This window comes from Falco cherrug, chromosome 14, assembly GCF_023634085.1.
Source record: "Falco cherrug isolate bFalChe1 chromosome 14, bFalChe1.pri, whole genome shotgun sequence".
Lineage (NCBI taxonomy): Eukaryota > Metazoa > Chordata > Aves > Falconiformes > Falconidae > Falco > Falco cherrug.
The window spans coordinates 2,642,773-2,651,875 of record NC_073710.1 but is presented as its reverse complement, the minus strand read 5'-3'; positions in this window follow the sequence as shown (position 1 = coordinate 2,651,875).

Here is a 9,103-nt window from a genome sequence, read left to right as displayed (position 1 = left end):
TACAGCCACCCGGCACATGGAGAGGGCAGCGATGGACAGGGGGGAGGACAACGATGAAGGATGGAGGAGATGATGGAAGATGGGAAGGATGATGATGAAGGATGGAGGAGATGATGGAAGATGGGAAGGATGATGATGGAGGATGGAGAGGGCGGTGATGGAGAACGGGAGGAACGATGATGGAGGATGGAGAGCATCTAATCAGAAGGAATAGAGTTGAATCCAGACCAGCCAAGGGCTGGTCTTATGGCCAACCACTCAAACCCAAAGAAAGTTCGTTAAGCACCACTCAAACCGAAAGAAAGTTCGTTAAGCTTTAATGCAGTCTCGCACCAACGGACATTATTTATGAGCCTCCAGCATTCCTGCATCATTAGGCTTGAAAAAAGTATAAAATATGAATGACCTAATGAGAAACCCAGGGCTAAGGGCCCTCCCGGCTGCCGGGGAGGGGTGTGCTACCATCACCTCAGCGGTGACCACCTGTGTTTCACCTGCACGTCCTGGGGCTGCTGCCGGGGCCGGGAGCATTGCATGTCCCCACTGCGGCCATGCTGGCTCCAGACTCAGTCAGTCTGCCCAGCACAGACCCCCGTCCTCCATAGAGTGCTCTTCCTCGTGCCCTTCGCCAAGGAGCTGGAACCTGAATCCGGGTGCATGGCCATGCGTGACCTCGGAGCACTGACACGACTCTTACCCACGTGGCCTTCCAGCTTGGGAGCCGACTGGCTTCTGTTACTAAACATAACTCTGACTTTTCCTAATTTTTTTTCTGAAAACATTCCAAATATTTTCCAAAGCTAAGCCCCAGAAGATGCTATTTTCATGTCCCCAGTGGGCTGAGGAGCTGGCTCATTTTCCACCCACCAAAATTTCTTTTCATGGTGCTTCCCATCGCGATCCCCAAGCAGCCAGGGAACAGAGGCTCCCTGGTGCTGCCCTGTGCCTGGCCTAACACAACCCAGACTTCATGGAGCTGCTGATGCACTGCTTTTCTCCCTCCTCCCTGCAAAGATTTTTATTTTCCAAAACTTCCAATTTCTTTAGCAGCAACAGTTGCAGAGCTGATGGGCTTGTCGTTTCAAGGGACATCGAACCAAAGGGAGTTCAAAACACGCAGCCAGGAGAACGGGATTGCTGCTGGCACTGCAAAATGCCACCTGGATCTCTCTCCATGCAAAGTCAGCGGAGGGATTGCAGTATTTCCCAGATGAAACCGTTTTAAAGAATTTGACAGCACGGGGGATGCTGGCAACAGTCGGTGCTGAGATTCCGCTCACCATCACCCAGGGCTGCCGGCGAAGGCTGAAATTTCAGACGCTCTGGTTTAATTCAGAGCAAAGACATTTATTCACGGTGCCCTTGGGGTTACGGACTCCGGAGGAGGCATGGGGGGCTTCACCTCCAGGAGACGGGCGGTGGGGGGTGGAGACGCAGGCGGGAGGCTGAGCAGGTTGATTCTGGAGGGAGAGCCCTGCTAAAGCAAAGCAGACCTCACCCCTGCTCCACAACTCTGCCCTTGCACCATCAGGGACACGAAGGATGATCTTTGCCACAGAACTGGAGCGACAGTGCACCGAGCCTGGTTCCGGGGCTCCCGGCTGCTGCATTAAACATGAGCGGACAAATCCTCGCGAGCAACCCGCCAGCTGCTGCTCATCCTTCAGCAACTTTTAATAATTCAAGGGCCAAACTCAAACCCTTAAAACTGGAGGATTTTAATGGGTTTTCAAACAAAAAACATCCCTCCATCCTGAGAGCTCTTCAGCAGAGTCACAGGCTACACGGAGCCGCCGTCTTTTATATTTCTTCGGCATTCAGGGCTCGACCTATTTGCTCCCAGTAAAAGCCATTTTGTCCGAGCGATGCCTTATCACAGCTGAGCCCCATTGGATCCGTGCTTGGAGAGTTATCTGACATCTGGCCAGGACCCAAGGACTTTAAAGAAGACTTTAATCTAAAACTCTACGTAATCCTATGATAACATAACCCAAACTTGTTCTCTGAATCACGCTTTTGCCACCAAACCAACCCCAACTTCAGTAATGACCTGTAAGCCCCCTAGACTGGCTCGGAGCAGGGAAAACAAGGGGATGCTTGTACATACCCAGCGCTGCAATTTAAATCCCACCTGGCTGGGGAAAGAGTGCAAGGGACTGGCTTTTCTTAGGAAAATGTAAACCAGTTCCTTCTTCCTTTGGCAATCCTTTTCTAAATTAGAAATCAGACAAGTTCAGCCTCTGGGGAGGACCCTGTGTCCGGGTCGCAGCCGGAGACCCAATACACCAGCATCCTCCAGTCCGTCCTGCCCAACTTCAGCTCACCATGGTCCTCCTCTGACCCAGACCTGAGTTTCCCCACATCTCAGCCTCCGCACCGAAGTTTGTGGTCCACGGGTAGCCTTTGGCATTGGCACGGCAGGGGACCCAGCTCCCTCTTAACTACACAGACTCTTCCTCTCCTTCTTAATGACTCCAGCCCTTCTTCAGCCCTGGTGCCCCATCGGACCGTGCCTCCCTCCCTGTGCCAGGCACCTGCCCGCTCAGACGCTGGCTTAGCCCTGCCGAGGGATTAGGATTACCCACACTGTCAGGCAAAAACACGCCTGGGGAAGAAAGCACTTAGTGTTGTATTATTTTTTTCCTAAGTAGGTAAATATCCCCGTTGAGTGAAATATGAATATCCATCTTCAGGGTCATGATGGGATTTGGTGCTGTAAATCTCTCTCTGGGCCAGCTCGCTCCGTGAGGTTTAGCCTGGGGTGACCCAGGCTGGAGCATGAGATCTGTGTCTCAGGTGCGCATCAGGCCAGTTGGCACATCCATCCCATTCATCCCAAAAAGCAAAGAGGCTGAAGGGAAAGGAAAAACCTGCTGTGAACATCCATGATGTGCTGGCTCAGCAGCCACCCTGGGAGCAGCCTGGGCTGTCATGGAGGAGGGTAATTCATGGGAGCATTCCCTAGCAGGTTGATAGGAAGGTTCAAGTCCCATTTTATTCAGGGGTATTTAAATGTGCTGGTTTTTTCAGCATCCCAAAGGGATAACCAACACAGCAGTGGTGTAGAATAAACAATATAATAAAACAATAAATGCACTGATGTAGGCGAAGACCATGGAACAGCAAGGATTTGGCTCTGGACCTTGCAGTGGCCACGGGACCATCTTGTATGTGACAGCCATAATCCGTCTGGGGCTTACCAGGCACAAAAAGCAACGGAACACACAAATACTGACCATGCAAAACGCTGGGGCACTTAAACATCGCAGTAGTGTTTTCTCAAGTGGCAATGTGCACGTCTCAGGCAGGGGAAGCTGTGAGCGGTGTCCAAAGGCTTGCAGGCGCAGAGGATGGGTGGGAAGCACACAGGGGAGGGCACGACGCTTTTTAAGGTCCTAAGCAGTGGGACTGGTGCTGGGCACACTGATTTTGCTGCTGGGGCTGGAGGAGAGGGGCATAATCCCAGCAATGACGGCTCTCAGCAGCAGCCCGGGCAGGGCCTGGGGGTTGATGGAGCCAGAGGTGCCACTACCCATCACACATGTTCGCAGGGTGGCTTGGGTCAGGGAGAAGTAACACATCACTACTCAAAATTTCTTGGAATCTCTTCCTTAGTTTAATTTCTGTGGCTGTGCGCTGGCATCTTGGCTTCAACACCAGTTAATTTCTCTCTTTGCTCATCGATCTGATGGTACTCCTTCTTTGCGTTTTCTTTTGCCCTTTTAATCTTGACTTCGAAACCACAAAAGCTAAACACATTCAGAAAAGAAGATGAATAAGACAAGATCATCTTACAAATTACCAGAGTCCAGGAGTGAAAGGCCTGAGGGAGAAAAACCACCAACCCCAGTTTCACAAGGACCACAATCCCCACCACCAAGAGCCTCACAGCCATGGGGACCCGGCCGCAGGCTCTCTGCAGGCGAAGCAGGAGACCCCTGGTCAGCCGCGGGTCCAACTACCTTCCATCATCCCCTGTCAGTCTCCCCTAGACCCAGCAAAAAGAAATAACCGCCTAAATCCCAGCGGAGGTGGTGATGGGGTGTTACATTTTCATATCATAAAAATGCTCTTCAAATAATGGCTTCTCTTCATTTGCTGACATTTAATAATGGGAAGCCAGAATAAAAATTCATTTCAGAGTGTGCCAATGTGACACTGGGTTTTCAGGTTTTCCACTGAAGTAAAAAAACCCCAATGCGGTAGGTGGAGCAAAACAATTCATTCCACTCTCACGACTTTGTTTGTTTTTAATATTTAATTGAGGTGAGGTAATTTCATGACCAAAGGTCAGTTCAAGGCAAACATTTCCAGTGTTTTGCTCAGAAAATGGTGAAACAAAAGCCTGTGACATTTTGGGAAGGCGCGTTGCTGGTTTTCCTGCCTCTCTGTGCTAAAGCATGGGTGTGAGATGCCCCCCGCCGCCGGGGTCTGCCTCCTCCTGCTCTTCCCAACAGCAGGAGTGGCCGAGGCAGCTCCCAGTGGAGGTGCCAGCCTTGCCTGGAACTGACCGGTATGTTAGCCCTTGTGCAGAAGTGGTTTTGCACCCTGTTAAACCCCCACCCACCCCCAAAATGCAGCTTTGATCCCCAGAGCCCAGTCAAGGGCACCCGAGCCCTGCAGTCGCATACGTGGGCTGACGTAACTCCAAAGCACAGGGAAAAAAAATACCTTAACCCTTATTTTCAACATGGTTCCCAAAATATCTTCCTCAGTGACTCCTGTATTTAAGTTTCGCAGGCTGATGATGTGATGTTCGTCTCCGCTCACACCGCGGTGGCTATTCCCAGCAGCATCCTGCTGCCCAGCCTCTGCATAGGTGATGCCCCGTCCTGCCTCCGCACGGACCACGGTGCTACATGGGACCTCTTCTTTATTGGGACCTCTTCTTGTTTAAACCCAAGGGTTTCCAAGCTCAGCAGGTTTTTCCTTCTGAGCTAAGCTCTCAAAGCGAGTGTGCCCAGCGAACGATGTGTCCCAGGCCAGACCAGTCTTCCCAATCATAGCAGAGGGCAGTGTCCCAGGGATGGGGTTGGTGACAAACACGTCTAAGGGCCATCAGGCTGCTCTGGCAAGGGGCTGGTGACCAGCTATGGCAGTGGCCAGCCCTTCGCTGGTGTCCAGCCACCTCTCGCTGTGTCTGTCCTCTCACCGCCTGACACGGTCTCCTTTCCATCGTATATCCGGTTGCCTAAAGTACCCGCTCACCGGAAAAAAAGACGACATTTTAGAGGCAATTAATATCCAGGGAATATATATCTCTGCTTCCTATGCTTGTACATTTGTAATCTGAGTCTCCCCTCTCACTTCTTTCCTTCCTCTGCAATGCCCTCTGGGGACAGCCAAGCCACTGGGGACATGGGGGGGTGCCTGCCCCTCCCCGGCCCAGCACCATGGCTCAGACCCCACGAGTCCTCCTGGGTCCATCCCTGCTGGGGAAGGGCCGACCCCAAAATCTGCCGAAGCCCATGGGCAGCACCCCAGGGAGAGCTGCCCTTCTCCTCCCCACGGCTCGGTTTTCCCTGGGGAGCTGTGCCCTTGCCTTAAATCTGAAAGGCATTGTGAGGGCTGAACCGGGATTAGCTGAGAAACCCAAAAAAAGGTCGGGAGATTATCTTTCCATTTAATTAGCCACACGGCTCTGCTTTACCTGCAAAGACAAAACGCACAAGCGAAAGCCAAGGAGGCTCCTGGGCACCACATGTTGTTCACACTCATTTGAACTGAGGGCATCTCCCACAGCCCGTTTCATTACTCCTCGTCTGCTCCGAGCAGGGTGATTAATTGGAGCAGAGGGCTCATCGGAGGTCACCGGTGCCCTGGGCTGTATGTGGCCTCGAATGATTTTCCATCCTGAACTCAAAGAAACTCACCAGGAGGTAGGACAGGCAGAGCCAGACCTCACCTGCATTTACCTGCATCAATGTGATTTTCCTCCAAACCCTCTCCCAGCCAGCTGTCAGACCTCTAAGGCTGCATCCGCAGCTGGTCGAAACCTGGCCACTGAAACTAATGCCCACGAGCAACAGCGTGCAGGGAGTTATGCCAGTGAAGGCTCAGAGATGGTCAAAACCCTGCCAGCATCCTCAGGTGGAGAGCGGGAGGAATGAAGGGATTCTGCTGGAGCTGGGGAGAAGATCCCATCCAACCCAGAAATTACTTTAAAAATATTTCCTGTTGAATACGGCAGCTGCATCGTGGTCATTTTTCACAGAAGAAGCAAAGCCCCTTGCAGCCCAGCCAGCAGCCTTGCAGCTGGTACAGCAGGGGTACAGGAGACGGTGTTAAGGAGCTCTGAGTCAGGGGGTAAAGACAAGCTCTGTTCTGGAGTTTTCTGTGGATGAATGCATTGCCAGGATGGTTCTGGTCCCTGGTCCCAGCACAGGACCGGAGGAGGTCCTGGGAAAGGCAGCAGCGCCGAGCCAAGAGCACAGGCACGGCTCCTGCATCCCCGCACGCCCCGGCTGGCCCAGCGGTGTGTGACACCAGTGCTCCCAGCCCTCACCCACTGGAAGTGCTGCCTCTGCACCGACACGTAATTCAACACGAGCACAGCCCATCTACTCTGTATTACGACCTTGAAGAGCATCCTCGTTAGGCGCTCTCCTTCCTCACAGACACCGGTGGGTGTTGGAGCGGGTACCGCTCCCTGCGGGCAGGTTTGCCGCTGGGAACCAGCAGTCCTGGGCACTGGGGGGAATCAAGCCCCAAGGAACAGGGAGAGGGACACACACAGCACAGGGGCCAGGAGGAGCCCAGGTTTGTAAGGAAGGGTGGGGAAGCAGCGAGGTCCCTGGGCTGGGTCCTCCCTGGCAGTTTGCTTTCTGGTTTTAGGACATGCTGCATCCATTTGCAGTGCAACTGGGTGCTGCACTCTGGCTGTGCAGGGGGGCCATAGGCTCAGCACAGCCAACTCCCAGTGCCTAAAAGCTGGATTTGTACCCCCAGTGTACCCCTACGTTCCCTTGTAAAGCACACAGCCAGAAGAGAGCCCCAGGCAGCGTAAGGTGCAGTGCCGCCCCAGCACACCTCTGCGTTCAGATGCAGCGATTCACACTGCTTTCCTCCTGGGATGATAAAATAAGCCCGGAGTGGCTGATCCCAGCCGTGGCCGTCAACTTCCAGCTGCCAGTGGGGGGGGACACAGCCCCTGTGGGACAAATCCTGCCTCCCTCCCTCCTCCACCAGCCGCAGCTGCCTCCTACGAGAGCCGTTCAGCTGTGATGCTGTGCAGCAGAAACAAGGCAGGAGAAACCCCCTCGGCCCTGCTCAGGGTTGAGCAGTGTATCAGTTGCTACACCTCCTGGACCATGCTGGCATGGGCAGCTCAAAGCCATTGAGACTGGGACGTTGCATCTCCAGGAGGTGGATATATCACCTGCACCGGGGCTAATGGAGACATCCAGGACGTGGCTTTTGCTACTTGCCTCCAGACAGGAGGAACTGCCACCTGGAGACACTGTGCTCTGTCTGTTGGCCATGAAGAGAAAACTGCAATGCCGTTTAATGAAATATTAAAATCTGAGCAGCCCTTAGAGGAAAGAAAAACAGAGACACCCCAAAAACCCCATGAAGCAGCCTGGCTTCTCCTCCTTCGTAGCCCTGGAATCCTGTCCTGGCCCCGCTCCAATCTCAGCCAGGGCCTGAGCATCTTAGAGACGTGTCAGGGCTTCCCTCCGCATCTCTGGGGTGCTCTCTTTGCCACTCTGAAACCCCAAAGGACACCCCTGCCATTCCCCAGCACACCCCAGGTGAGGAACAAATGGCAATGACATCTCCTTCCCTCCAGGGCAGCACCCCAAGGGCAGCACAGCACACAGCAGCACCCCAAAACCAGCATGGCACGCAGCAGCACCCCAAAGGTACCACAGCACGCAGCAGCACCCCAAGGGCAGCAAGGCACACGGCAGCACCCCAAGGGCAGCACGGCACACAGCAGCACCCCAAAAGCAGTATGGCACACAGCAGCACCCCAAGGGCAGCATGGCACGTGGCAGTACCCCAGGGGCAGCACAGCACACGTGCACCGTGCTGACTCATCCCAAAGCAGATCCACATGTCCTCTCTGCCCTACAGTCTCCCTGTGCTGCTGAAGTAGACCAGAGGCCACCCTGTGGTCCACCCTGCTTTGCTGGCAGCTCCTCTGTGGAAACACATCTTTTGCTGGGTTTCCATGGAAACCAGCATAGCACACATGCCAGACAGGCCAGGCAGCTCCCAGCCCTGGGAGATGCCCCACATCAGACACTGCATCTCCACGGGCACCCTTCCCTCCCACCCCAGCTCTGGCACTGCCCCGGAGTCCCTTGCTCCTCATGGCAGTTTCTGGCCGGTGGCAGCGGTGAAGAGCGGTGGGGCAGGGAGCAAACCCATCTGCTCAGTAATTCAGAGGATCCTGAGGACACGCAGCACGTGCCCGTTGGCATGCCTTGCTCTCTGCATGATGCACTTGCAGGTGGCACGTGAAAATGGGCAGCTCCTGTCCTGGGGGGATGAAGAGATGCATTCCCAACAGAGGAATAAGATCCACATATGAGGCTTTTTCTTATTGTAACTTGCTCCCCACGGGTCTCAAACAGATTGCTGGCAAATAATCCCAGCCCTGCTATCCTCCCCCCGACCCTTCTCTCTCCTGCATACGTACATCCTTGCAGCTCAGCTCCCTGCTGCTTCTCCCAGGCTGTTATTTAACGGCGTCACACCAGCATCTCGGCTGCGTAAGGAGCGACGGCACTCCGAGCAGCTCGGGGGAGACACTGTGCTGGCTCTCCTCCACCCAGCACCACAGAAGGATTGCATTGCTCCGTGGAGTTGGGCTGGTGAAGGAGCTAGAGCTCGTTCCCACTGTGCCAGGCTGGCGGGCAGCATGCAGAGCTCTTACTGCTGTCCCACTTCCCTCCTCTGGGATCTGGAAGTCTGGTAGTTCCCCTGAGCTATTAAACCCATTATGAAACAGAAACTCTGACAATTATCCAGTTTATCAAACTAACCGCTCTCCCCCACGCTTCAAGACACATTGCTCTGGTCACCCTCCTCCACATCTTTCTCAAATTTGAAATTATGAATACTCTGCAAATGCAGGCAAAGCATCTGACACCTTCCC